This window comes from Psammomys obesus, unplaced genomic scaffold, assembly GCF_907164565.1.
Source record: "Psammomys obesus unplaced genomic scaffold, mPsaObe1.curated_primary_1811, whole genome shotgun sequence".
NCBI lineage: Eukaryota > Metazoa > Chordata > Mammalia > Rodentia > Muridae > Psammomys > Psammomys obesus.
This window is the reverse complement of record NW_026596149.1, coordinates 10,986,631-11,013,660: the sequence shown is the minus strand read 5'-3', so window position 1 is coordinate 11,013,660 and position 27,030 is coordinate 10,986,631. Positions and strand designations below refer to the sequence as shown.

The 27,030-nt window shown below is 44.0% G+C and overlaps 1 non-coding gene across 1 annotated transcript; it reads left to right on the top strand.

Annotated features, from left to right (window-relative positions):
* Positions 1 to 21,433: 21,433 nt before the first annotated feature.
* LOC129666695 (U2 spliceosomal RNA) lies at positions 21,434 to 21,623 on the top strand. The gene has a single exon (XR_008718636.1). It is a non-coding gene; the product is annotated as a U2 spliceosomal RNA (small nuclear RNA).
* The last annotated feature ends 5,407 nt before the right edge of the window (positions 21,624 to 27,030 follow it).

Below are 27,030 nucleotides of genomic sequence, written 5' to 3'. Positions count from 1 at the left end.
TTGTAACAAAGCCTGGCTGGTTTTAGCCCTCCCTTATCTCTCTAACCCCAAAGGGACTCTCATTCCAAAAAGATCAGCTGGCATTCAGTTCTCTGTGTGGGAAAAAAAAAAGTGCTGTGGAGAAGGCATTTAAACAACCCCAAAGGTATGGATTCCTGCCCTTTATCTTGATTCTGGGCCGCTTTTAAAAGTAACACTGAAGTTTCCAGCCATACCACTTTGACTGTGCCCAAAGTCTAAGATGCTTCCTTAAGAATATAGCTGCCTCCATTCACACACCAACTCATAGTTTTGAGACACTTCCACTCTTCAGAAAATCTGACTGTGGTATTTGGGAACACAGTAATTGGCTCAGTGAATTCCAGACTCTGTTTACCTACTTAAGATTTTCGTTTCTACACCTCAATGCCCAGAATGCACTGGATAGCTGGTAGATGACAAAGAGAACTGGCCTTTACACCACAGGCCAATAGCATGTGAACACAGAAGAAAGAACCAGCTGGTCCCCTCTTGAGAAGTTTGACCCCTCCTATAGGAGGCAAAACTTGACAGGGTCAGAGCATTTGGGTTTAATGTTTTATGAGCATTAAACAGCAGGGAAAGCCCAAACAGTGAAATGACTGGGGATTGTAGGGCTGTGGGTATCATGACCCTTTGGCCTACACAGAATTGTAGCCAGAACTGACTTTCTATACTGGGGAAGCCATCCCAGTGCCACCACGCCAGGCAGGCAGGAGACCGGGGGCCAGCACCTTTCCCTTGCAAGATTTGCCCGGAGTGCTGTGCTGGGTTTTCCTGAGCCATGAGGAATGAAGGTGAGGGCTGGTGAAGGACAGCGCCTTTCATTTTTCATAATCAGAAATCAAGTACGATCACTTCCAGCAAAGTGAGATATGGGCTCCCCTTGCATGTCCAGATCAGTGCTAGGTCCCCAGCCCTTCTCATACTCCGACAGTTTGCCTTTTCCTGAAACACATTCCAGACCAAACACTGTTCAGTTGGTTTCCAAAATTAAACACCAATGTATATATCTGTATGTATTCCACTGCTCTTTAGGGGTTTCCTGGTCCTAGGGTGGGTCGGCAAGCAGAAAAGATATTTCAATCCTTCGATTTTCTGAATTGAAAGTTTTGAGGTGGATTTTTTGCTTTGGTTGGTTGGTTGGTTGAGGGTTTTGTTTGTTTGTTTGTTTTTGTTAAGTTGGGGAAGCAAAACTTTGAAAGGCAAACTTCCTGGTGCCTGCACAGAAATTTGTACAGAGGTGAGTAGTTTGAAAACGTCAACTCTAGGAGGCAGGCAGGTGTGAAGAAGAAACATAAAAGGAAGATAAAAGGCCACACCCCATCTACCAGGTCCCCCCTTGGCGGTCTCGGTGCATGAAGGTCTGTCTACAGCTCGTGTGTACACAGGAGCCCAGCCCCACTGTAAAGTTGTCTCTGCATGCCAACCACAGCCTGGCCTGCCTCCTGCCAGCTACCGAAGTCTTCATAACCGCGGGGAGGACTTAGCCCTGCACAGACTTCCCTGTCATCTCCAGCGGGAACAGCTCAGCTTGTGGCTTTAGGGGTTTCACTTTTGCAGACCCAAAGGCTGTGCATTTGGAAGCCAAATATTCCGTTCAGCATGTGGCTGCTGTGTGGTTTTGTGAACAAAGCAAACTGTGGAATGGCTTCTCTGTGTCTGTATTGTTCTAAGCCAAAGGGACAAATTATTGCATTGACCCCCTAGTACTAACGCTGTTTCTGCATTCTTCATATCCATTTTTAACCTTTTTATTTGTTTTGTCTCTGGGGAATTTGTCATATAATTATTATGTCTTCTGATGATTTACCAAACTATGTTGCTTACAGGTGATTTTATTTTCCTTATGGATGAGAAAAATAGAAAATGAGACGTATGTTTGAGGCTTTAGTCAAAGACACTGCTCAAAAGTCTCAAACACTAGTTAACTTGCTTCTCAATAGGAAAAATCTTAGTTTGGACAGACAAGGATTCTGAGGTCCTCCTGGAAAACCCTCCACTTTGGAGGTCAAAGCCCTGGGGCAGAGCTGGTAGTCAGGCTACACAAGAGAAGAAGAAGGGACCAGAACATCATCTCAGATGTTTGTCCCACACTACAGAAGCTGCCGTTCTCCTGGCAAGGCACTTGGCCATTTCAGGGCAACATAAGACTGTCTAGTGTCAAAGCAGCGTCTTCCGTTTGAAAAACGGGGCTGCATGCTTCAGAGAACATTTATGTTAATCCCATGTTCAGGGGAGAAGATAACAAAGGTACATTCTGCCCAGAACATCCATTAGAACAATGTCTAAATTGGCTTCTGTAGCTATCTATACATGATGTAATTGGCCTCCATTCAGCTCTCTCCCGGCAGTGGGCATGTTTTCACAATGGTTTCTATCCTCAAACCTAGGATTGGCCCCACTCTCGATTATGAGGCTTGTAATTGGTTTAATTTTTTTTCTTTCATTAAAACATGCTTGCCAAAAAAAAAAAAAAAAAAAAAAGCAAAAGAAGGAAACTTTGCATTTATCCCATGCATGTAATAAACTCTGCAAGAAGTTTAAGCAACCCCCCCCCATAGGTTTGCGGCACTACAAAATTGTTCATGGGTCTATGTAGCAAATGATTCTCTGCCTTGACAATCATGTATACATATCGATTTCTATCATAATGATAATGAGATTGATGACTTCTTGTTTTCCTCCAATAAAGAGAATTAATCACCTTTAGATGTTGGTGCCGTTGCCTCTATCATGAATAAGATATTGCATTTCAACATCTTTCTCCCTCTCTGTCTTCCTCTTCCTGTCCCCTCCCCCTCCCTCTATCTCTTTCTCTCAAGCTTATTTTTTTTATTTATCGGTTGATTGATTGATTGATTGGCAGTGGTGTGGTTGGAATTTAGGCTCTTGCACACATTAAGCAAACCCTGTGCCTCTAAGCCCCTGACGGTTAGATTTAAGGGAAAGGAGTCTGGGTTGAAAGCCTGAACGCTTGTGAGATCACCCAGATATTCCTCATCACCTGCCCAACAAGCAGTTGGTCTGAAGTGGTCATGATGAGGAGGGGCAGATTGGCAGGTCCAACGTTAGCCAGACACGAAAGCTTCCCTCTTTTTCTTGCCACCGTAGAAGCTGGCTGGAGAGGCGCCCAGGAACTGAGGTCAAAGCAATTAGGTAACCATAAAATGTCTGGCAGAAAAGTCAACATTGATTTCCAGAAAGTCTTTCTGAGAGAGTGGTGTTCCAGCCTCAGGCTTGAGCAATCTGCCCACATTCTTCTACATCCTCAGCCCAGCTTGACGTTACCAATGCTCGAAGGAAGATTCTTGTCCCAACAAAAGGCCAGCCAGTTGTTGTTTGATTGGGGTAGGAGTGTCTTTGTTTTTTATGGAAGGAAGGGTTTGGGGAGTAAAATTATTTCATGTCCATCGTATATAATGTGGCAATCAGATCTGACATTAGGCAATTCAAATCAAAGTCCGCAGTTCTCAATCTGTGGGTCGCAACCCCTTTGGGGGTCAAATAACCCTTCCAGAGGAGTCACATATCAAATATTCTGAATTTCAGATATATTGCAATTCATAACAGTAGCTAAATTATAGTTATGAAGTAGCAATGAAAATGATTCTATGGTTGGGGTCGTAGAGCATGGGGAACTATATTAAAGAGTCACAGCATTAGGAAGGTTGAAAACCACTGCTGTAACCCAAATAGTAAGCAGTTTTGTAGAAAAGGAAAACAAAATGAATCGAGTGGATGTTACAACAATATAGAATTGTGGGGCTGGAGAGATGGCTCAGAGGTTAAGAGCACTGGCTGCTCTCACAGAGGACCCCAGCACCCACACAGTAGTAAAAGGCCATCTCTTGTTCTACTTCCAGGGAATCTGACACCCTTGTCTGGCCTCTTCAAGCACCAGGCATGCACATAGTACACAAACATACATATTGGCAAGACACCGTATGCATGAAATAAATCATTAATTAAAAAAAATGCAGAATGAAAATGGCCCTATACAGCCAGCGCTGCACGAAGACACCACGAGCCTTAATGAGAATAAGGCTCTGAGCCAACAAGACAGAGAGAGCACAAGTGACCGGCCCTTTTGCATTTGTTCTTGCTTTCTTTAGCTCCGATGAAAAGATTTGTAAATGCAAAGGGACCTTAGTGAGTGAATAGTGGCCGTACAGTTAAGTAAACCTTGTGGGAGAAAGGAAATTTGGTGTGCTATTTTTCATTCATTCTGTTGCTGCTGTTGTTTTTGTTTGTTTGTTGTTGTTTGGGACAGGGTCTCATTATGTAGCCCTGGCAGGCCTGGAATTCGCTCTGTAGACTAGGCTGGCCTCAAACTCAGATATACAGCTGCCTCTGCCTCCTGACTGCTGGGATTTAAAGTCCTTTTTTGAAATACTTTGAAAAATGTTTCACTTGTTTTTCATTTGTTTGTGGGGCACACACACACTCATGTGCAATCCTCATGTATGGAGGTCACAGGACATCTTTGCATCAGTCTCTTCACTCCCTCTACCACATAAGGGCATGGGGATTAAACTCAAATCTTTAAGTGTGGTGGTAAGCATTTTTACTCACTGAACCATCTCACTGGCCTAAGATCTTTGCTTTGTTTTGTTTTGTTGAGACAGGGTTTCTCTGTGTAGCCCTGGTTGTCCTGGACTCACTTTGTAGACCAGGCTAGCCTTGAACTCAGAGAGATCCCCCTACCTCTGCCTCCCCGAGAGCTGGAATTACAGGCGAGAGGCCACTGTGCCTTTTAAGGATAGTATTGTTGATCAGCAAGCCAATGCCTCTGTTGTTCAGAGCCAACTCCCTGTGACCCCAGAGAGGTTCAGCTCATACCCAAACACACCGAATTTCCTTGTTAGTTTGTTTTCAGGTGATTGTCAGGCCTGTGCATTTTTATATGAATAACAACATACTTAAGGGCTGATTAAAAAAAAAAAAAAAACCAAGAAAGTAACCAAAACGTCCTCCAGAGTTACAGGATTGTCCACACAGGAGGAACCATGCTATAATGGCACGAAGTGGGTACAAATGCTGTGTTCCCAAAGCATTCTGGCTTTCTCTGCTCCCCATGGGGAGCCTGGCTGTAGCAAACACTCTGCTTCATGGACAATGATTGCTAAATCAATGCCTTAACTCACATGCGAAATTCTGTGCCATGTGTGGAGGTCACAGGACGTCCTGGCAGTAGTCCCATCACTCCTTCACCACGTGAGGAATAAGGGTCAAGCTCAGGGGTCATCAAGCTTGATGGTAAGCACTTTCCCCACCGAACTACCTAACCAGCCTAAAGTGAGAGAAATTTTTAGCCATTTTTACTGGGCTGTGATGGTCTTCATGTGTGAATACACTTGGTCTTGTTTGGCCAGAACCCCTGTTCACCTCTGCACAAGCTGGGAAACCCCATCTGTCCTCCTTCCCACAGCCTGGCTTGCACTGGGAAGCCTCCAAACGAAGGAAAGGCGCTGACAGCCTGGTTCAACACTCCTAGGAGCTGTGGCAACCTAGGTGCTCAGGTCTGGACCATACTTTGGCATAAACACACCCTAGCTGACACGCATCACCCTTCACCTACGGTTTATAAAGCTTTCCTGTCCTAGCCCAGGCATGTTACTTCCTCAGTCTCATTCTTGGGGACAGATGAACCCACTTGGGAGCAGTAACTGATAAACCTGCCTTTATGGCTCTTAATCTGGCCTAATCTGACCTATTCCTGAGTTACAGACACACACACACACACACACACACGGTGAGAAAGAGAAAGACTCTATTAGGTGTGCCCGAGATCTCCAATGGGATCTAGCAAGAATTTGCCAAGCCTCATTTTCTTAAATATTTTCATATAAAAACAAAGCTCACACCTCAAGGTGAATAAGAAATAGTTTGCCTGAGAGCCAAAGATAGATAGATAGATAGATAGATAGATAGATAGATAGATAGATAGATAGATATAGATAGATAGATAGATAGATAGATAGATAGATAGATAGATAGACAGACAGAAGCCAAAATCAGTGACCAGAGCCAGGAACACAGATTTACATTGCTCCAAATGCCATGTTCCAATGTGGTAACAGTTTCATTAAGTTCCTAACAGAACAAAGTTATAAACCCAGGCACTTAAAAAATGCATTGATGTAAACATCAAGTCAGTGAGTTACAGCAAAGCAAGAAGCCGGCAATACGCCTCATATGCTACTCTACTGCCATCCTTAGTTTTCAGGTTGGTGGAGGCTAAGGGCTTGTTTGTGCATTCCAGCAGACGTAACAATAGATGGCAGGCCAAACACAGAATTGGCAGTAAATGACTATAAAAGGGTTAAAGATTACCCAGGAAGATTTGGCCTCTGAAAAATCCCGACTCCTCACAATTACAGAATATCAGTCAATGAGACTTGTAGAGTCTAACATAAATTTGTATTTGGTTTTTGTCTTTGCTCCTGAGAAGTTCGGTTCGCACATACTTGTAAAACTTGTGGGAGAACCAAGAATATACAGTGCCTAGCATGAGACAAACACAAAGAGAGAAACAGAGAGAGGAGTGAAAAGGGAGAGACAGGGAGAGAGAGGAGAGAGACATGCAGTGGCTTCCAACCAAAAGAAGTGGGGATTGATTTCCAGTCTCTGCAGTGCACACACCTTGACTGGAGACAAGGTACTTGGTGGAGTGGGCCCAGCAGACCTTGACACACAAGGCCGTGGGCGAGCTGTAGGCCAATAAGCACACTTATCATATTTGTAGGATTGGAGAAAGCTCAGAATCCAGTCCAGTTCCAGGGCAGGGATGGGGTGGGAGAACCTAGCCTCCTTTGTTCAAGATGTGAGAGTTGAAGAGGGAGCTAGCCCTCACAAGACTATCACCAAGGAGTTGGCACACAGAAAAACACTTTACAGCTCCCGTTCAGTGTTGCACTGTTCAAAAGCAGCCAGGTCTTGTCTCACTTTACTGACAAAAAACCTGAGGAAACTAGCCTTTCCCTTGGGTCTCTTGGCAGCTGTGAAATTAAACGTAGGAGCCCTCCGAACACATAATTCTCCATGACCTATTTCCTCTCCAGGGTCCCCTCAATGCTTTGTGGGTAAATCCTATCCCACTTTGCATTCATTTTTACATGTATGCATTCAAAATTTTGAGCACCTACTGTGTTCAAGGGTCTGGTTCTGTTGTCCGCACTATCCTCCATTCGGTTCAGAAGAATCCCCGTCTTTATAAAAATCAGCTCTGTGTGCTGACAGGCCAGCTCATCTGGGCAGGTTGTCTATCAGCCTTCCCTAATGTAACAAGGGCGTGGGGATAATCCTTGGGCCCTCACCTGATTACCCAGCTGGTCCTCATAGCCAGCTGTATGCACTTCTGCCCTAATTGTGTGTGGCTGTGGGTCTCGGGGAGGGGCTAGTCCCTGCTGAGAGGAGCTGCACTGAGTATGAGCTCATCTCAATGTGGTTGCCTGTTCCTCTCCTACCTTTTCGTTCTTCCTCCTGCCTGCCTTCCTCCTTCCTTCCTTCCTTCCTTCCTCCCTTCCTTCCTTCCTTCCTTCCCTCCCTCTCTCTTTTTTCCTTCTTTCTTTACTTCCTTTTTTGTTCACTTTTTATTTGTAAGTTGTACGTTCATTTGCACCATGAGCATAAAGCACCTGTGGAGGCCAACAGACGGTAGCAAACCCCCAAGAAGTGCAGCTGTGAGCGGTTGTGAGCTGCCATGATTCAGACCCTCTGAAGCAGCAATTGCATGTAGCCAATGAAGCATCTCTCCAGCCCCTCTTTCTTCCTTCTTTTACTTAAGACAGACACACACACACACACACACAGAGAGAGAGAGAGAGAGAGAGAGAGAGAGAGAGAGAGAAGAGAGAGTTCTTTTGAGCTGGAGTTACATACAGTGAGAGCCACTGGCTGTGGGTGTTGAGAACCAAATTCACTTCTCAGCAAGAGAACCTCTGAGCCATCTCACTAGCCTCCCCATAATCTTTCTTTTGCTTCAGAATTTTTCACCTTTGTCATCTTTGTAGTTTTGGTTGTCATCTCCTCCTCTTCCTCCTCTTCCTCCTTCTTGTCCTCTTTTTCCTTCTCCTCCTTCTTCTTCTTTTCTCTCTTTGAAATACTGGGGATTGGTTCTAGGGTCTTACACATGCTAAGCAAGCAGTCTACAAAAAGCTATATCCCGGGCCCTAGGCTCATTTTATTTTAAATTGGGATCTCATTAAGTTACACAGGCTGTCTTTGAAATAATCTGTAGCCCTGGCTGAACTTGAAAACGCCATCCTCCTGCCTTGTCCTCCCAAGTAGTTGGGGTAACAAGCATCCACCCCCAATTACAGCACTGTATTTGTTCTCTTATGCATAGAGAATCTAAACCTCTGTACCTCACTGGGCAGGTTATATCAGCACATAGAGGATTGAGTCACGAACAGTTAAGATTCTGAGCCTCCCAATGTGGCTCTAATTGTGCAGAAGAGCCCACAGCTGCCCCTCTAATGAGAAACAGATGTTTCTTATACAGTCGTGAGAAAAGAGTTGATATTTGTGGTTACCTGGCTCAACGTGCTTATCATCTGTTCCCTCCAGGGAGAACAAGAGCATGCAGGAGCCAGACTTTGTCAAGGACTTCCCATAGGAAAGCCTGCTCCCTTGGCTGCTCTTCTAAGAGCAGCTATGATCATCTCACTTTCCATCTTTTGGGTTCCAGCTAAAAAGATGGTAGGTTACCAGCTGAGTGAGCCTGGGATAGTTAACATGCTCTCAGATGATAATGTCACTACTGCTTCCTGGACGAGACTGAGTAGCAGCAGTTTCCAGGGAGTCTCTTCTGATGGTTCTCATGCCTGACCATGGAGCCAGTCACTAGGGAGCTTCTGGAAAATTCTTAGACTCAAACTATGAGAATCAGGGTCTCTGGTAATTTTCAAAGCAGCCAGGGTGGGACTATGGCTAACTCCACCTTGAGATGCAAGACAAACCACTAATTCTGCTTCAGGCTTGAGGAGGCTGGGTCTTGGAGGAAGTGACATGAAAGGACACAAGAGTTAGCCCTATCAGGCTAGTCACCACAGAGGCCAGTGCAGTGTCCCCAACCCTACCTAACAGAGTCAGAGGTGGCAATAGAAACCCTAGACACCAAGAAGGAAAAGCTGAGAGAAAAACAAGTTTCCCTGAGGCCTCCTGAGTAGATGCAATATAGCCCATGAGCAGCTTAAAGCACCGAGAGGAGACTGGGATTTCTCCACTATTTCCTCATCTCCTTCTGTGGATGGTTTTCTCTCTCACTTCCTGGCCACCCACAAGCCCAGCGTTAGCAGTTTGGAAACTTGCTGTCCTTGATGCATCTCTCCCATCTTCTCAGGTAAGGCTGCTCTCATTCACAGCCTTTCCTAAGCATTTCCTACACAGCTGGTGCTGCTCCAAGTACTGAAGATATGGCAAAGAGCAAGTTCATGCACACACAGACACACACATACACACACAGGGACAAACACACACATGCACGCAGAGAAAAAGACACACTTATGCTCATATGCATACATGCTCACAAACACACACTCATGCTGTCTCACATAAGTGCACTCACCTGTCACGAATGTGTTTCCAGGATGCTCTACCCCCTTTCATTTCAGGTGTTTCACCCTTCAGTGTTTCTCAGAAGGCTTGGAGCCATTAGAAGAGCTAGATTTTCAAGCCCGCCACTCAATACAATGAGTTCATATTGAGAAAGCATCAACTGATGCAGGCTTAGATTTTTCAGCAAGCCTACTTTACTTAGGGTCCTTAAATACCTTTACTTCCATTCCAACCCCCCTGACCTTAGATGGGAGATTAGTAAGGAAAGGGGTTGTAGACCTCTTTTGTCTACTTCCTGCTGATTAGGGTCGATGGGTCTTTAGGGGATTACTAAACTCAGTCGTCAGGATAACAACAGTCCAGTCCAAAGGCCAACACCAAGCAGCAACATGAAGTCAGTGAAAGCCACAAGACTCAATTGGATTACCTCTGGGAAGTCAAGTGTTGAAGCATGAAGATCAGCGCAGCAATGTCCATCCAAAAATCGATGTCTTGCTGTGCATGGGCCTCTATATATCTCCTCTCCTCAGAGTCCGCCCACGGATATTCTTAGCTGGTCAAAGTCATGCCCCTTGCATGAGAGAGCTCACAGGAAAACACCACATGCCCTCTCACAAGCCACCCCCAGCAAAGCATCATGTGCCCAGCCTGCTGCAAAACATCACATGACAGAACAGGGTCTTCAAAGAAACCAGAAGCTTCCACTTCAAACTGAGCTTCTCGGTCTCCAGAGACATGGCTATCCAAAGCAACTTTTTCAGCGTCGGTAAGTCCATAAATCTTTCACATTGCATCACAGAAGCATAAATCTCTGTGCACTGGAGAGTTCTGTTTAAATGCTGTCTGGGATCACTGAGTGACCAGACATTCTCTAGTCCTGTCTTATCAGTAGCCAAAACCTCCATAGTTCTCATGATGCCTCCCTTGACCTCAGCCACTAAGAGAGAGTCTGGGAGCCCAAGGGATTCCATAGTCCAGGTCTCTGATGTGCCACTAGCAAGCCACATAGATCTTGGATGATTCATTCCAATCTTTGTCTTTCTGTTTCCCATTTATACAGTGATATGCTTGACAAGGAGACCCCTGGGGCGTCTTTTAGTTCTGTAAAACTCTCCAGCTCTCACACATAGCTCAAGTACTTCAGCAAAATGCCACTGAGTCCCAGTACCCCTCGTGGATGTTGCTTTTGCCTGGACAAAAAAAAAGGGGGGGGGGAGAGGGGTGTTGCCAAGTCAGGTGTAAGCTGTTCAAATCCAGGTAAAATGGAAAAATTTCACAGTCGAACCTGCACATTTCAGGGGTTTTGTTCCCCCCCCCATCTGAGTTTGGATTTCAGCCCAGAGCAGGGAAGTACAGGAGGTAAAATTGTTTGAGTCGTTGTGAAGTGCACATTTCCTGCTGTTTCTTTCCAAGTCTGTGTTAAATTAACAAGCTCAAATGTGAACATTAACAAAGATGACTCAGGCTCAGGGAATGTTGGTAGCATGAGATTGGTTTAAAATAAAAGCAAAAACAGGACTTTTCTTGTCCATTTATTGACAAAAGACAGCTTGAGATCATTAATCTAGTTCACTGGTCTCTAAATAGTATTTTTTAAAACATGTATGAGTGTTTTGCTTAAGTACCCACAAAGGTTAGAAGAGGGCACTGGATTCCCTAGAACTGGAGTTACTAATAGCTGTAAGCCACCATGTGGGTGTTGGGAATGAGACTCGGGTCCTCTGAAAGAGTATCACGTGTCTAAACAGTTTTGATAATGCATCTGGATGATAAAAATATTTTGAGCATGCTCCAAATATATGGATATTCATCTATTTGAATATTATAGAGGCATACTACTCTACTGCTCTATGCAAAGAGAATTAAAATGACACGATCAAGGAAAAAGTGACCCAGAGATAAAACTTGATTAAGTTTTTATCTTTGTACAAACTTGAGGGTCCTATTTTGTATTCTTTTAATCTTATTTGAAAAGTTTGTTATAAGTACTTGAAAGTATGATTCCAAGCTTAATTTATCTAAATTCTATGTTTTATCTGAAAAGGCATGAAAACATACAGATCTAAATGGAAGGAGTGTATTGTTGAGAGTGCTTATAATTAGGGATGCAACCCAACGCAATCTGAATATTTAAAAGGCTGAAAGTAGAAATATCACAGGTGCTTCCTTCACACCTGTGGGGGTTTGAATGAGACTGGTCCCCATATATTCAAACATAGGCTCATATGTTTCAATACTTGGTCCTTAGTCAGTAGAGCTGTTTGGAAAGAATTCAAAGGTGTGTTTTAGCTGCAAGAGGTGTATCATCAGGGTAGGCTTTGAGAATTTAAAAGATCTGTGCCATTCCCAGTGTGCTCTTCGCCGCCTACTATGGCTTGAGATGCGATGTCTCAACTGTTTCTGCTACCACGCCTTCCTTCCTCCATCATGACCTCTAACCCTCGGGAATTGTAAGCCCACTTAAATGCTTTCTTTTATAAGATGCCTTGGTCTTGGTGTTTTATCACAGCAATGGAAAAGTAACTAAGATAACTGTCATTATCCTTTTCTGTCTTTCCTACCAAGGATGTCTCTAAGTTATGTTACATAAATGTCTTGGCTCATCTTGTGTCAACTTGACACATCAACTAGAGTTACCTGAAAGGAGGGAACCTTAATTGAGAAAATATCTTCAAGATCTGGCTGTTGGGTATTTTCTTAATTATCGATGGGGGAGGGCCCAGCCCATTATGGGTGAGGCCATCTTTTGGCTGGTGGTTCTAGGTTCTCTAAGAAAGCAGGCAGATCAAGCCAGGGTTTCAAGCCAGTAAGTAGCACCCCTCTATGGCCTCAGCATCAGCTCTTGACTCCAAGAGCCTGCCCTGTTTGATTTCTTGTCTTGATGTCCTTCAATGATGTCCTTCAGTGCTGTGGAGGTCTTAAGCTGAATAAATCCTTTCCTCCCAATTTGCTTTTTGGTCCTGGTGTTTTGTCACTGAAATAGAAACCCTAACTAAGACAATAAACATAAACAATGCAATCAAAATACAAACAGTCCCTCCAAGAAAAAACAAACCCTATTTTCTAAGTAGGTGAATACTAAGCCTAATGTTTCCATTTTAAACTCCAAATAAAAACTAAGATTTTAAAATATTCTCAATGGAGCCGGTCATGGTGGTGCACACCTGTAATCTCAGCAAGCCTTCTAATGAATAGAATTGACCAAGAAAAAGCCTTTTCAAATAACTTCATATTTTATTAATCAAAGTAGAATCTATACAGTGTGGTGGTGTGGTTGGCGGCAAATGTCATGTTAACCAAAGGGCTTTATGGTGAAGCGGACACTGTGTAATTGGAAGTTGGGGTTGTTTGAGTAACAATGTCCCCCACAGGATTATCTATTTGAGTGCTTGGGAGTCACGGAGTAGCACTATTTGAAAGGGTTCTAAACTAGGAGCTGTAGCCTTGTGGGAGGAAGTGTGTCACTGGGGATGGGCTTTGAGGTTTCAAAAGTCCACGCCAGGCCCAGTGTTCTCTCTCATTCTGGGAATGAAGATGTAGCCCTCAGCTGCTGCTCCAGCAAGAAGCCTGCCTGCCGCCATGCTTTCTGAACGGTGATAATGTAAGTATGCCCCTGAGACTGTAAGCAAGCCCCCAGCTAAGTGCTTTCTTTTGGAAGAGTTGCTGTGTCCACGGTGTCGCTTCCTGGCAATAGAACAATGACTAAAACGAAAGTCTTTTTAATAATTCCGGTTTGTGTCTTGACTGATGCTTGTGACCTTCTAGGGTACGGGAGTAAAAGCACAGAGCTGTGCATAAAACACTCACTGGATAGAGAACCGTCTGCATCTCAGGGTAACAGGCACAAGGACCGCCCTTCCTGACTTGCTTCCCCTGAGTCAACAGGTTCCAGTGTCGGTTCATTCGGTCAGTCTGGGGTTGGGCCTAAGACTCTGCCTTTATAGAAAGCACCCAGGAGTCTAAGACCGTAGCCCCAGGGTAGCATGTATGCATCTCCCACAGGAACCGGACTCTTCTTGAGCCCGCGGCAGTGTGCGGACACAGCCAACAGATGTAGAATCTAGGGAGAGGCAGTGAGCTACAAAGCACAGGAACTATGAGTCGTAACTAATTATTAGACGCTCAGCTGTCGAGCCCACATTTCAGTGACCCAGCCAAATAACAGCATTTATCAATTCCCTCCACTACAGAGAGGCAGTTAGAGAAGCAGTGACTCTGTGTATATCACAGCGCCCCCTGTAGGCAGGAGGAAACTCCAGCGGCGACCAGGCTCTCAAAACAAAGACCCCTGGCAGTCTGGTCCAAATGAGAGCTAAATGTGGGGTCATCTTCTGTGGGCTGTCCTGCATCTCTTCCTAGAAGGAAAATTCCTCTTGTGGCCTGATCTTTCACAGCTAACAAGCAGAGCAAGAGTGCTGGGAAGGATTTGTTCCAACGTCACCCTGCAAGGAGAAGGTAAGGCGCAAGCGCCCGAGGGAAGGGGTGGGGCAGCCATTGCTTTCTCTCTGGTTGACTGGAGCTTGTCCTAGTCAACTCGGCTAAGAGGGTCATTCTTCTGTGATTGCATGGTAATCTTTGGCACCCGCCACAACTGTGAAGAAGCTGAAAGAAACTCAAATGTTCTGTTTTTTAAGCACATATGTATGCTTATGTAAAGGGTGTGTGTGAGAGAGAGACAGAGTTGCAGTTCCAGGTGTTTCCTTTCATCCAGTCAGTTGTTTGCATCTGCTACACCCTGGACTCCTAGGGAAAGAAGTGTTACAGACTTATTCAAGAAGAGGTGGGCTCCCCTCAAAGAGGAGGATGAGCAATAGCAGAGGTTGTGGGGCCTGGAAGGCTGGCTGGCTGGCGTGGGGTAGAGGAGAAACCACTACTTTCCCAAGGTGCCAGAACCCTAGTGGGGGTTTTGTGGTTCTGGGGAGAATCTACACTAAGGGGAATGAAGGACAGAGTCGGAATCAGAGAATTAGGACATGGGTCCAACAGGGCTGTGTTCTGGCAGAATCTACAGAGGTGGGGAACCGGCTGTCTCTGTAGGGTGTGAGCAGGAAAGACGATACTCACTGTTACTCTGGAACTCCACCTGATGCATGCTCGTTCTCTGCCTCCTGCTAAGTGTCTTCATGGGCATTCAGCGCTGCTCTGGGAGCACGGTCTCGCTCCCAGTTGTGTTTATTCTGGCCCCTATCACTAAAAGCCTGCATGGCCTCTGTGGCTGCTTCCCTGTGGCCCAGATACCTGCTCATCGCATGGCCATGTGGAAGCATACCTGAAATTGAAGTCCATAGGGAGCCAGCATGGTGGCCAGCAGTCAGCTGTTTCTTGGCTAATCCTCTTTGTGGTTGCCTTGCTTGCTCCTGGGAGTTGGAGAACAACAACAACCTCCTCCTCCTCCTCCTCCTCCTCCTCCTCCTCCTCCTCCTCCTCCTCCTCCTTTTTCCTCTTCCTCTAACTTCTTTGGCTTAACTACAGTGTTTTGAGGGAATAGTTGCACATTGAAATCTAATTAGGTCCACTTTCATTGATCTGAGGTGGAGTGTTAGGTGGTTAAGGGAGAGGATTTTGAGCAAACATAAGCCTACTACATCCTACAGAAGGGAGATATGCTTCCTGTGTGTCTCAAACACATGCCCATGCACTGCCTAAGGAAGGAAAACTATAAATTGAATATTGTCTTCCAGTTACTGTGGTGTGTGTGTGTGTGTGTGTGTGTGTGTGTAGGATCTTTTAGAGGATCTGCAAATGCAGAGGTGTTCAGTAGATCCAGCAGGGAGGCATGGACTCCTCGCATAGGTTCTACCTTCCTGCATGTAGAAGAGATGAAGATCTTTTAGTGTGGATATGGGGCCTGTTCTTAAAGGAGACATCCTTCTTCTAGCCCTGTGTGCCTCTCTGTGATGGTGAGAGAAGTCCCTGTCAGCAATATGTAGCACATACCCTTTTCTCATACCCGAGTGGCTGGCCTGCCATAGTCTCAATCCAGCCATGTCATGCTCACCTCAAGGAGGTGACACCTGAGAATTCTGCCCTGTGAAAGAGTGGCCAGTTCTGTCCCAAGGACCACAGAGATCTCTCTATAGGATATGCCCCATACACTGAAAAGTTTCTGTTCCAATGTTTCTCCCTTGCGTTCTCTACCGTTTGACTTTATTTCTATAAAGGGGTAAGGTGGGGATTCTGTCTTTTACTCCATGGAGCCCACCATAGAGCTTTGTTGGAAGCTTTGTTAATGGAAGGATGAAGAGGGAGACTTGAAGTGAAATCCTGGATTAGGGTATATATATGAGGTTTTAAGGAGCTCTGTAATTCTGGTAAATTGTTCTCTGCTTTCCACTGACCTCCCTCCAACTGACAGTGGTTCGGAAATGACCTCCTATTGTTTGAGATATCAAATCTAATTCTGCACCAATAACTGTGGTTTGGTTTTAGCATATCCTTACACCATAGTTCAGCAAAATTTTGTTAGAAATAATGTAATAGAAACACAAAACAGCCAAAAAAAAAAAAAAAAAAAACTCTTAGGCAAGAACAAAAAAGAAACTTACAGGAAAAAAGATTCTAAAAGTAAAAGATACAGTGCCCATTATTAAGATGACTTCGATTTGGTCCCAACATTTGCGGATGAACTTCTCTGTATCTTCTGGTATCTGGGAACTTGGTGGTGATTGTTTCCATGATGTCCTGGGTGGAGCTGCCTTTGGAGGCATAGACATGGCTGTTTACCTCATAATAAGTCAATGGGAATCAAGTTGCACTCAACAATCTAAAAAAGACCCGGGAGTCAGAAGCTCAAGGCCAAGAAAAACCAGAGGGGTGAAATGACATGTGACTGCTGGACTCAAGAAACAGAATAAGCATAATAACTTAGGAGGACAGATTCCACAGCACATGGCTGTCACCCCATGGAATGTGAATTTTCTCACTCATCAACTCAGAATCTGTTTCAGTGTTCTGATAATCATCTACCATAAAACAGCTTTTCCATACTTCATCCTTCCTGTCTCACTGCAACTCTAAATAAGCCAGAAATCTAAACAACCAGGGGACAAAGAACAGAGCCCATGCTTGCCTTGTTTAGATGCTTGGATGCCCCAGTTCTAAGTTCTTGAAACAAATAAGTCAAACCATTCAAGAAGAGACCTCCTCTGAGCCTGCTGCGTGCCCACTCCCATATGAAATCAATATTTTTTTCCAGTTGAGTTTCCATGTGGCATGTCTATGTAATGATATTAACCTCTTACTAAACCCAGTTTTTTTTCCAGATTTATATTTTAAGTGATACTGATTCACAAGTAATTTTTTTTTAATGATCAAGTTCCCTTTTTGTCAAAGTGAGAGGAGGCTTAAACTCCATTTTGTCTCCATTTTAGAACCAGGCCTGACTTTAAAAGAAAAGTCATCAGTCCCAGGAACTAGGCCATAGGTCACCAATTCCAGGAACAAGACCATAAAATCCCTTACCCCCAAAACCAGCCTGGAGATAACCACAAGAATGGGAAAATATCTTATTCCAGGATGGGGCATCTGTGCTGGGCAGCCTCATCTCATCCTGTAGTTAAACATTAATGGCACAGAAATGGAGCCCACCGACCCCTGGACACAAGCCAATCAGGAATCAACTGTGGTAACTTCCCTGGCTCACACCATCTGGTAAAATGGTTTGACTCCTGCATGCAGGTTTATCTCGAAACAAAACACTCTTGCCAATTGCATATGTGAGTGGTGGTCTCGGTGTGGTGATTTCTGACTTAAAAGAGCCCCAAAGAATAAGGAAGTGTGCCCATCTCATGGGCTTAAAAGTCTAGACATATTGTTACTGGAGTCCTAGAGGTTAGAAGTCAGTATTCTATTGCTATGAAGAGACACCATAACTATGGCACTCTTAGAAGAGAAAGCATTTAATTGGAGGCTGGCTTACAGTTTCAGAGGCTTAGTCTATTGTCATCATGGTGGGAAGCATGGTGGCAGGCATGTCCGCCATGGTGCTGGAGAGATAGTTGAGAGAGAGAGAGAGAGAGAGAGAGAGAGAGAGAGAGAGAAAACCCTTGGCCCTGGCATGGGCTTTTGAAACCTTAAAGTCCACCCCTAGTAATACACTTCTTCCAACAAGGCCACATCTCCTAACCCTTCTAATCCTATCAAACAGTTCCACTCCCTGGTGACTAAGCATTCAAATATATAAGCCTGGGGGAGGGGTCATTCTTACTCAAAACACCACAGGCTCTAATCAAAATGGCCATTTGGGGAGGTAGTTTAGTCCATCTTCAGGGTCCTGACATAAGTTTTAGGTTTCCATAGAGGAAATTGTGGTTGGTGCAGGGTGAGAAGCATGCATAATTAAGCGGTCTTCTTCAAAATGTGGTCTGGTTTATCGTTATCTCAATTATGTTTACGCAAAATGGCCCTGGAGAAGGTTTTATTGTTTGGGGGTATGTGTGTGCAGGAAGGTTCCCATGAGGTGATTGCTTCTAGCTGAAGGGCAATCACAAGGGTTTGAGGTTCTACTGTTCCTGGATTCCAAGGGGGCGGGGGGTTTAAGACAATGATGGGAGATACTCAGGAAGCTTTCTTGGGGTCTGCTAAAACTGGCATAAAAAGCCTCAGCTACTTTCTACCTTCAGCCTTGAAGGTACTAATTTCTATATCGATATGGGTGATTAACATGCCTACAGGCACTCAATCTACAGTCCAAGCCATAGCAAAGAGACACGGGCATGAAAGCAGAGATGCCAGGCTTCCATCCTGCCTTTAATTACCTCTGTGCGCCTAAGTGAGGAGCCAGTGCTTTTTTAGCAAAACAGCTTCTGTGTACCTGATAGGAGTTATCTAAAGAGGTCAATCACGAGTCCAAATTTCCCCGTGGAAAGTGAAATTTGTTAAATTTTTATAATAAGCTTGTGATTAATATATCATGAAATTTAAAATTGCTTACCACCAGAGAAGCAGTAACGAACAAAAGTGACACCATATCTTACAGCCACACGTTTTGAAAACATAAATCCATGTAAATATGCAGATTGCAATATCAGTGTTCTTTTCATAGGGACACAGGTTATGACAGGCAAGTAATTACTACAGGCTAGCTGCTCAGCATATGTCCAAGGAGGAGGCATGGCGTACCGTTTAGGACCTCTTTGGGTAAAAATTGATAAGACAGTCAAGTTAAATGGCAGACAGCAAGGCTTCTGATCCGCTACATCTTTGCCGCTTGCAAAGTGTTCATCAAGAACTATAAATATGAATGAGTAGACAGGGCTCTCCATTTTAGCATCAATTCAGTGATTTTCATTATATATCAATGGTGAATGTCAAACACTTCACATTTCTTACAAGCTGTCTTTCACAGCTGACATACCATTTTTCTTTATTTTTAAAGGAATCTTGTGTGTTTAATTGTTGGCATTTTGCTTGTTTTGTTTATTTGGTTTCACCTGGAAACCTTTGAAGGCATTTGTCTTTGAAAAAAAAAAAAAAACCTTCTTCAATATGCCAATGCTGTGAATCATATGGATATTTCAAATGTGTTGTCAGTGGTGGGTTGATAAACTCATTTGCTAGGAGAAAAAAAAAATCCTCTGTCGTGTGTTTGTGTCTGTGCTGTAAATGTTCCACATCTGGCTGATGTCAAGCATTCAACAGAATATCACCAATGCAGAGCTGGGACTAGGCGAGCACAGGTGGCGCTTGTGATTGGGTATGAGCCCATTTTGACAGAATGCTTCACACCACTGATTTAATACACACAAGAAGAACAAATACAAGAATACATACAAGAACACCACGTAGCACCACCAAGGTGAGGAAACGAACATTACCTGCAGTGAGCCTGCCACTCACCCTTTGCCATCTTGGATCCTTCTGCTTCTTGTCAGAGTTAGCCACCGTCCTCATATTTAGAATAAACTCACTCTTTCTACTGCTTACTGTTGTACCACACAAGTATGCCCCTGAAATGTTTTGGTTTAACTTGGCCCATTTTGAACTCTGTACCGAGGAAATCATGCCCTGTGACTTCTTCTGCCATTTGCTTATTTTACTCAACATAACATTCATGAGCTTTGGCCACGCCATTGCCTGTATGATTCATTCACTTTTATTCCTGGATAGTACTACAACCTGGGAGTATTCCCAGGAATGTGCTAGAGCCAGCTTGCCCGGATTGAGAACTGGTTGTTAAATGTTCATGGCTTCTAAAAGCCAATTGTTGGAATATTGGGAGCTTGAAATTGGCCCCAATGAAAGTATTTACACCATGGAAATTGGCAGGTGCTGTCAATTAGAGCTTCTCTCCCTGGTGTTAAACATCTGTCAGCTTGCCAGTAACTATATGATAACACATTTGTCTATTGTAAGGTACATAGGAGTTTGGTTTACTTCCAGTTCGTGTCTATGAACACTCTCTCATTCTCTTCCATGTGTGCTGTAGAATGGGCTCCTATTTCTAAGGGTTTGTGTGTGTGTGTGTGTGTGTGTGTGTGTGTGTGTGTATGTTCGTTTATGTCTCTCTGTCCAGAGTGAATATCCTTAGGTCATATATACATAGTCACTTTTACTTGATAACATCAAATCATTTTCCTGATTACATACAGCCTTGCAGATTTGTTGAGAATGGCAACTTGCTCATTTAATTCCTATTGCACACTTCAGGATTGACAGACTTTTAAACTTTTGCTAGGCTACTGGTTGTATACTTACATATCATTATGTATCAAATATCAAAGTTATGTTTTCCCAATTCCTAAAGATGTCGAACATTTATACTTGGGTGGTTTGATTTTTTTTTCTTATATAAAAATATTTGTTCAAGTCATTTCCTGGCATTTTTGCCTTCTTTTTCTTGCTAATTTTCAGAGTCCATTATATATTCTGGATCTCCTAAGACAAATGTCTAATGTTACACACCTTCCCTCTATTACTTTCTTATCTCTTCCCTGGAGAATACTTTAGGTGCCCTGGTACTCTGTGGGGAGAGGGTGTGGTCTTTCTGGAAGAAGTTCATCATCACAGGCATGGGCTTTGAAGTTAATAGCTTAGCCCCACTTCCTGCTCACTCTTTCTGTTTCCTGCTCATGCAAGGGTAAAGATGTGACCTCACAATTTCTAGCTTCTGCACCACACCTGCCACTTGTTGCCATGCTTCCCCACAGTGGGCTCTAGAACCTCTAGAACCATTACCCCAAATAAACTCTCTCTCCCATGTTTTGCTCTCGGTCATAGTGCTTTATTACCACAACAGATACTACACTCACAACAACAAAAACCTGTTTATACTTAGTGTGGGTACATTAGTGCAAACTGCATTTATTTTGATCGTGTGTGAATGATACCTGCTTAATATATTTTTAAATTTTTATTTTACATCCATTGGTATTTTGCCTGTTTACACATATGTGAGGATGCCAGATCCCTTGGAACTGGAGTTACAGACAGTTGTGAACTGTCATGTGAGTGCTGGGAATTGAACCTGGGTCCTCTGAAAGAGCAGCCAATGCTCTTAACTGCTGCGCCCTCTCTCCAGCCCCCTGCTTGATACTTTTTAAGTGTCTCTGGACTTGATTCTTTTCTCCTATTCTGAGGTCTTAAGCCTGAGGTGCAATCTACCAGAAAGTATAATGTGTATTTTAAAGAATCTATCAACCTTTTTCTTCATAGTAACAATGTGAATTAAAAATACATTGAAACAAGCAGGATGACATAACCTATAATTCCAGTACAGAGGAGACAGAGGTAAGAAGATGCTGAGTTCAAAGCCTGATTGGGCTACACAGTAAGATGTTGTTTTAAAGTAATAATATAATCATAATCATAATAATTATACATACATATATACATACATACAAACATGCATAGGCTGATTGGTTTATCAGCCTTCTGGCTATGATTAAGTATAGTATCCATTTGTATCAGTTTGATATTTCATGTTCCTCTATCTCAGAACAGTGTATTTGATGGGTTTTTCTAGCTGGGAGATAAAATAAGAGTTTGAGTCACTCACTCCACGCATTGTTCTGGTATTTCAGTACTTCCAGAGGTATTCACCCCTCAGAGAACATACAAAAGAGAAAAGTACATGGAAAAAAAACCCCACCTTTTCTTACCTATTATATTGGACACACACATACACACACACACACACACACACACACACACCCCTTTAGCTTCACACTCCCTTAACAAGGCTGTGAGGAAAAAGACACCCCTTTTTATTACCAGCAGGAATTCAGAGAGCTACAACTGCAGCGGAGGGATATATACCAACATCTGGCACGATTACAGGTATGCTAACCCTTGACCCAGCAGGGCTGTGTGCCACAGCAAAACACTGGAAACAACCCAAATGGCCTTGTTAATTGGGGTGCAACTTCGGAGTGTTTTGCAGTGTCAGAATGCAAAAGGGTTATCCACAGTATGTGCAAAGTGAAAAAAAATGCTACAAAGATCTAATCTTATGTCCTCATTCTTATAATAGGGGGAAAGAAACACAGATAGCTGCAGACATGTGGTACCATTATATTATCTAAGGTGCAGAGAAATTATAAACCATAGGATACTTACACAAATAATAGCTACAGCATCATTCCATGTATATATAAAAAATCACATTAAAGCCAGAGTGGAAATTTTATAACTTTAATAAATATTTAATATCTTAAAAAAATTCCTATAAAGGAAATAGAATGAAAATAAACACTGGGGAGGAAGTCAGTAACAAAAGCTTATTCTCTGGTGAGTCTTATTTTATCGATTTGACATTATTATATAAATAAAAACAGAGGGCAGGAGAGAGGGCACTGGCTGCTCTTCCAGAGGTCCTGAATTTGAGTCCCAGCAACTGCATGGTGGCCCCAACCATCTATACTGGGATCTGAAGCCCTCTTCTGGCATACAGAGCACTCATATACATAAAATAAATACATAAATATTTTTTAAAACTATTTTAAAAATAAATGAATAAGAATAGGAAATTCAAGACCACTGGGCAAGGTGCATGTCTGTAACCCCTGCACTCAGGAGGATGAAGCAGTAGGACTGAGGGTTCAAGGACAGAGCTACACAGGGAGACCATGCCTCAAAAATGTCTTTAAAAATTCTACTTATTAAAAAGGAAACTGTGGGGTCTGGAGAGATGGTTCAGGGGTGTCTTAGTTACTTTTCTATTGCTGTGAAGAGACTCCATGACCAAAGGAACTCATAAAATGAAGTCAAGCACTTCACCGGGGACTTGTTTACAGTACCCGAGGGCGAGTCCACGGTGCGTCGTGGAGGGGAGCGTGACCGCAGGCAGGCAGGCACGGCCCTGGAATAGTAGCTGAGAGCTTATGTCTGATCCACATGCAGCAGATGGGGTGGGAGTGGAGTAAGGTGAAGGGGAGGACTCTGGCCAAGCCTCCCCCCCACACACACACCTCTTCCTCCTTCCTAAACAGTTCTAAGAGCAGGGGCAGGGGAGGGGGACATTCTCATTCACACCACCATAGTAAACCGTGTTGCTGGCTGCAGCTCTTTGAGTAAAGCCCTGAGAACAGTGTATTCTGTCAAAACAAAAATAGAAAGAAAGAGGAAAAGAAAACAAGATATTCTCCTCCCCCAGGGCAGGATTTTTAATATTTCCCAGTGTCATTTCCTTTAGGCAGCTATTTTGTCTGATCTTATATTTGATCCTACATTTGCTAATTTTTTTCTTCCTAGATGCAAAAACAAGAGCTGTCTCAGAGGCACAGGCCTATGATCCTAGCTAATTAGGAGACAGAAGCAAAAGGCAGCTTGCAAGTCCTAAGGACATTTTATTTTACATTTATTTATTTATTTATTTTACATATGACTTCGTGTGCGTGTGTGTGTGTGCGTGTGTGTGTGTGTGTGTGTGTGTGTGTGTGTGTGTGTGTGTTTGCATGCACGTGCACATATCCACACGAGAATACACTGTATGGGTATTAGAAGATGACTTGAAGAAGCTGACTCTTTCCATCATGTGGACCCTTAAGCATTAAATTCGAGTTCTCATGTCCTGTGGCAAGCACCTTTACCCAATGAGTCATCTTACTGGTTCCCTCGATCTCCTCTTTTCTCATTTTGGGATAACAGGTCTTCAAAGGCAACTGTAGTATCTGTAAACATATACAGTTTTTAGTTATGCCCTCCATCTCAGATTGAAAAGAAAAAGAAAGGAATAGGAAAGGTAACTGAAGAACAGTGATAGAGTGAGTTGTTTGTGAGCCCTCAGGCCTGGCATTTAATTTATGGAGGCCATTTGGGGACATAATGATATATGCCTCCAATAACTAGATGCAGGAGGATCAGGAATTCAAAACCATCCTCCGCTGCATAAGGAGTTTGAGGCCAGCCTGGGTTACTTGAGATCCTGTCTCCAATTACCCAAACTAATGTAAGTGTCAGAAGGACCCTGATGTTTGAGGTTGCAGTCCTCCCAGTCCGGAGAGCCACTCTGAGTTCTGCATTAAGGTGCAGACTTCCCCTCCCCAGCAGGGCCTCATGCTCCGTGCCTGACTTCATCTGGAGAGTATCTTTAGACAAAGATGCTGCTGGTTAGCAGCATTTGATATATGACCTATAGCTCCCTGTTAGCTCTCCCCTCCCTGAACTTGTAGGATAATTAGGTACTGTGTCCTCGTTCATATGTTAGGAGCTGTTTAATGCAGATCAAGCATCCTTGATCTAGTTTTAACCAATTATGTATACCTATCCTTGGAGCCGCCACCTACTCCCCAAGGGGTATACAGCCTTTGTTCTCTGGAATTAAAGTTGAACTAGCTCCCTGCAGTAGTTCCTAGAGTGTCTGATCTCTGTCATGCTTGCTGGCCTTTCAAGCTCTGCGCCTCATCTTCTGCCCCTCCTGACTTCATGGGCTGGTAGCAAACAGCCCCCCAAGGCAGAAGGAGAACCACAGTAAGAAAAATAAAATAGAAACCATAACAAAGCTAAAGATTTGCTTGGCAGAGATAATTATTCAGTGTGTTTTGTGACATCAGTCTTTGGATTTCTGTGATTAATCTGCATGCTTGTTTTCATTTTCTTGATATTAGGGTTATAGAGGAGGAAAATGAAGCAGGTTAGAGAAAGACAGCCTTGTCGGCCCACTAGAGAAGGTGTAGTATAGACCCTAGTTCTCAACATTAGACACACCAGAGAGCTTCTCATCACCACCCAGCCTGAGAATCATCATCAGAAACTATTGAGGCTCCTATACTCACATTTTGCAAACCCACCAACAAAGAGATATATATAAGAGCCAATGACCCATCAGTAACTGTGTCTTGACACCAGAAGCTCAGAGCTATTACTCCTAGCTGGCAGAGCATTATAAAAATATTTATTGAACCCCTGCATAGATGTAACCCATGGCAGCTCAGTGTCTAAGTGGGTTATCTAGTAAGGAAAAAAGGGGCTGTCTCTGACATGAACTTAGTGGCTGGCTCTTTGATCACCTCCCCTTGAGGGAGGAGGAGCAGCCTTACCAGGCCACAGAGGAAGACAATGCAGCCAGTCCTGATGAGACCTGACAGGCTAGGGTCAGATGGAAGAGGAGGAGGACCTCCCCTATCAGTGGACTTGGAGAGGTGCATGGGAGGAGATGAGGGAGGGAGAGTAGCATTGGGAGGGAATGAGGGAGGGGGCTACAGCTGGAATACAAAGGGAATAAACTGTAATTAATATAAAAAATAAAAATAAAGGAAAGAAAGTTTATTGGAACTGAAGAACATTTGGGGTATGAGATAGAAGCCAGAATCCTTTGAGATCATTCACACACCTGGGGATAAAGTGCACAGCAGTAAGTGTGATTCCTATTTCCGTCGCTGCATCTGACACAGTGCCTCTGTTCTCCGCTCCCAATTCCCAAGGCCCGTATATCAAACCTTAGCATTGCTGCCAGCAAGGAGGGAAGCGAGAACATCTGGAGGAAGAGTGAGGGATCTGGGACCAGCCTGGAGCGCTGCCTGTTTGTCATCCTACCTGTGCCTGTCTTGGCATCTTATGTCCCTGCACTTACAAAATAAGGAGGGAAGGCTGCTGCTTTAGAGACCTCTTCATTTGGACTGCGGTGCTTTGATGGAGCAGCTGGATCTCATTACAAAGAAGGAAGCCTGACCACAGGCTTCGTCTTGGTTAGTAGGGTTTCTATGGCTGTGATAAGATACCATGGCCAAAAGCAACTTGAAGAGGAAAGAGGTTATTTCAATCCTACTGCTGCGGTCCCTCCTCCAGGAAATCAGGGCAGGAACCAGGGGCGGGAGCCGATACAGGGACCACCGAGGAGCACCGTTCACTGGCTTGCTCGGTCTGCTTTCCTATACAGCCTAGGAGCCCCTGCCCGGTGGCAGCACCACCTGCGATGGGCTGGGCCTTCACATTAATCACTAATTAAGAAAACGTGCTGCAGCTTTTCGTGCAAGCAGATCTTATGGAGGCATTATGTCAAGCGTGTGTGTCCCACTTCCCAAAGGACTCTGGCTTGTGTCAAGTTAACACAACCAGGACAGGCTTTCAGGGAATGCAAGGGATGCCGCAAAGTACATCGTTGACATTCCTTGTACATTGCTCTCCTGTGTGTTCGGGGTCTAATTGGAAATACTACAGGGAACCACTTCCTCAGTTTCCCCCTTTTCTCTTCCTCCTCCATTTAAAACCTTGCAACCAGTCTTGGATCTAGACTCCCCTTGTTAATCTATACAAATCTGGGAACGTATAAATGACTCTATCTCAGAAGACCTGTATCTGGCCCTCAGTCAGAAGCACTCCAATAGCCACACCTCTCCTCTACATGGTGGAATCCTTTCTGTCGCCTGATGGCAGGCCTCATAGTACTGGAAGAGGATGGCATACACAGCAGAGAAAGGATGGGGAAGAGGAGAATGAGAAAAAGAGAGAGAGTAAGAGACACTGGACACCATACTGCCTTATCTCTGAGCATGTATGATAAAGGAGAGGACCCCAGGGTGACTGTGTGGGGTGATAAAAAAAACAGAGCTAAAGTCATCTTTGAGAAAGTCACTGAGCTGACCCAACACATCCAAAGTATAGCAGAAGGTGAGGGCCAGCAGCAAGTGTAACCTTTCAGGAGCTCTTAGGGAAATGGGTGTTGACTCACAGATTTTCACAGAGTATTCCATTCTGGAAGATTCCTGAAGGAACCGCATATGTTATTTTATTTCTATAAATGAACAGCTCTGGGAGATTTAGAGGTATCCAAACCATAGATCTCTTCCTCAGAATAAAATTGCATCTTAATTAATTATATAGATCAGATGACACAAATCTTTAGGGAGATTCTTTTTCTCCTCCATTGAGGATTGAATCCAGGGCCTCTTGCATACTGCAACAACACTCTACCACCAAGCTGTACCCTCATCTCTTTTATCGCTTTTTGTTCAAAGACAGGGTCTCACTAAGTTGTCCAGAATGGCCTTGCACGCACTCTGTAATCCAAACAGA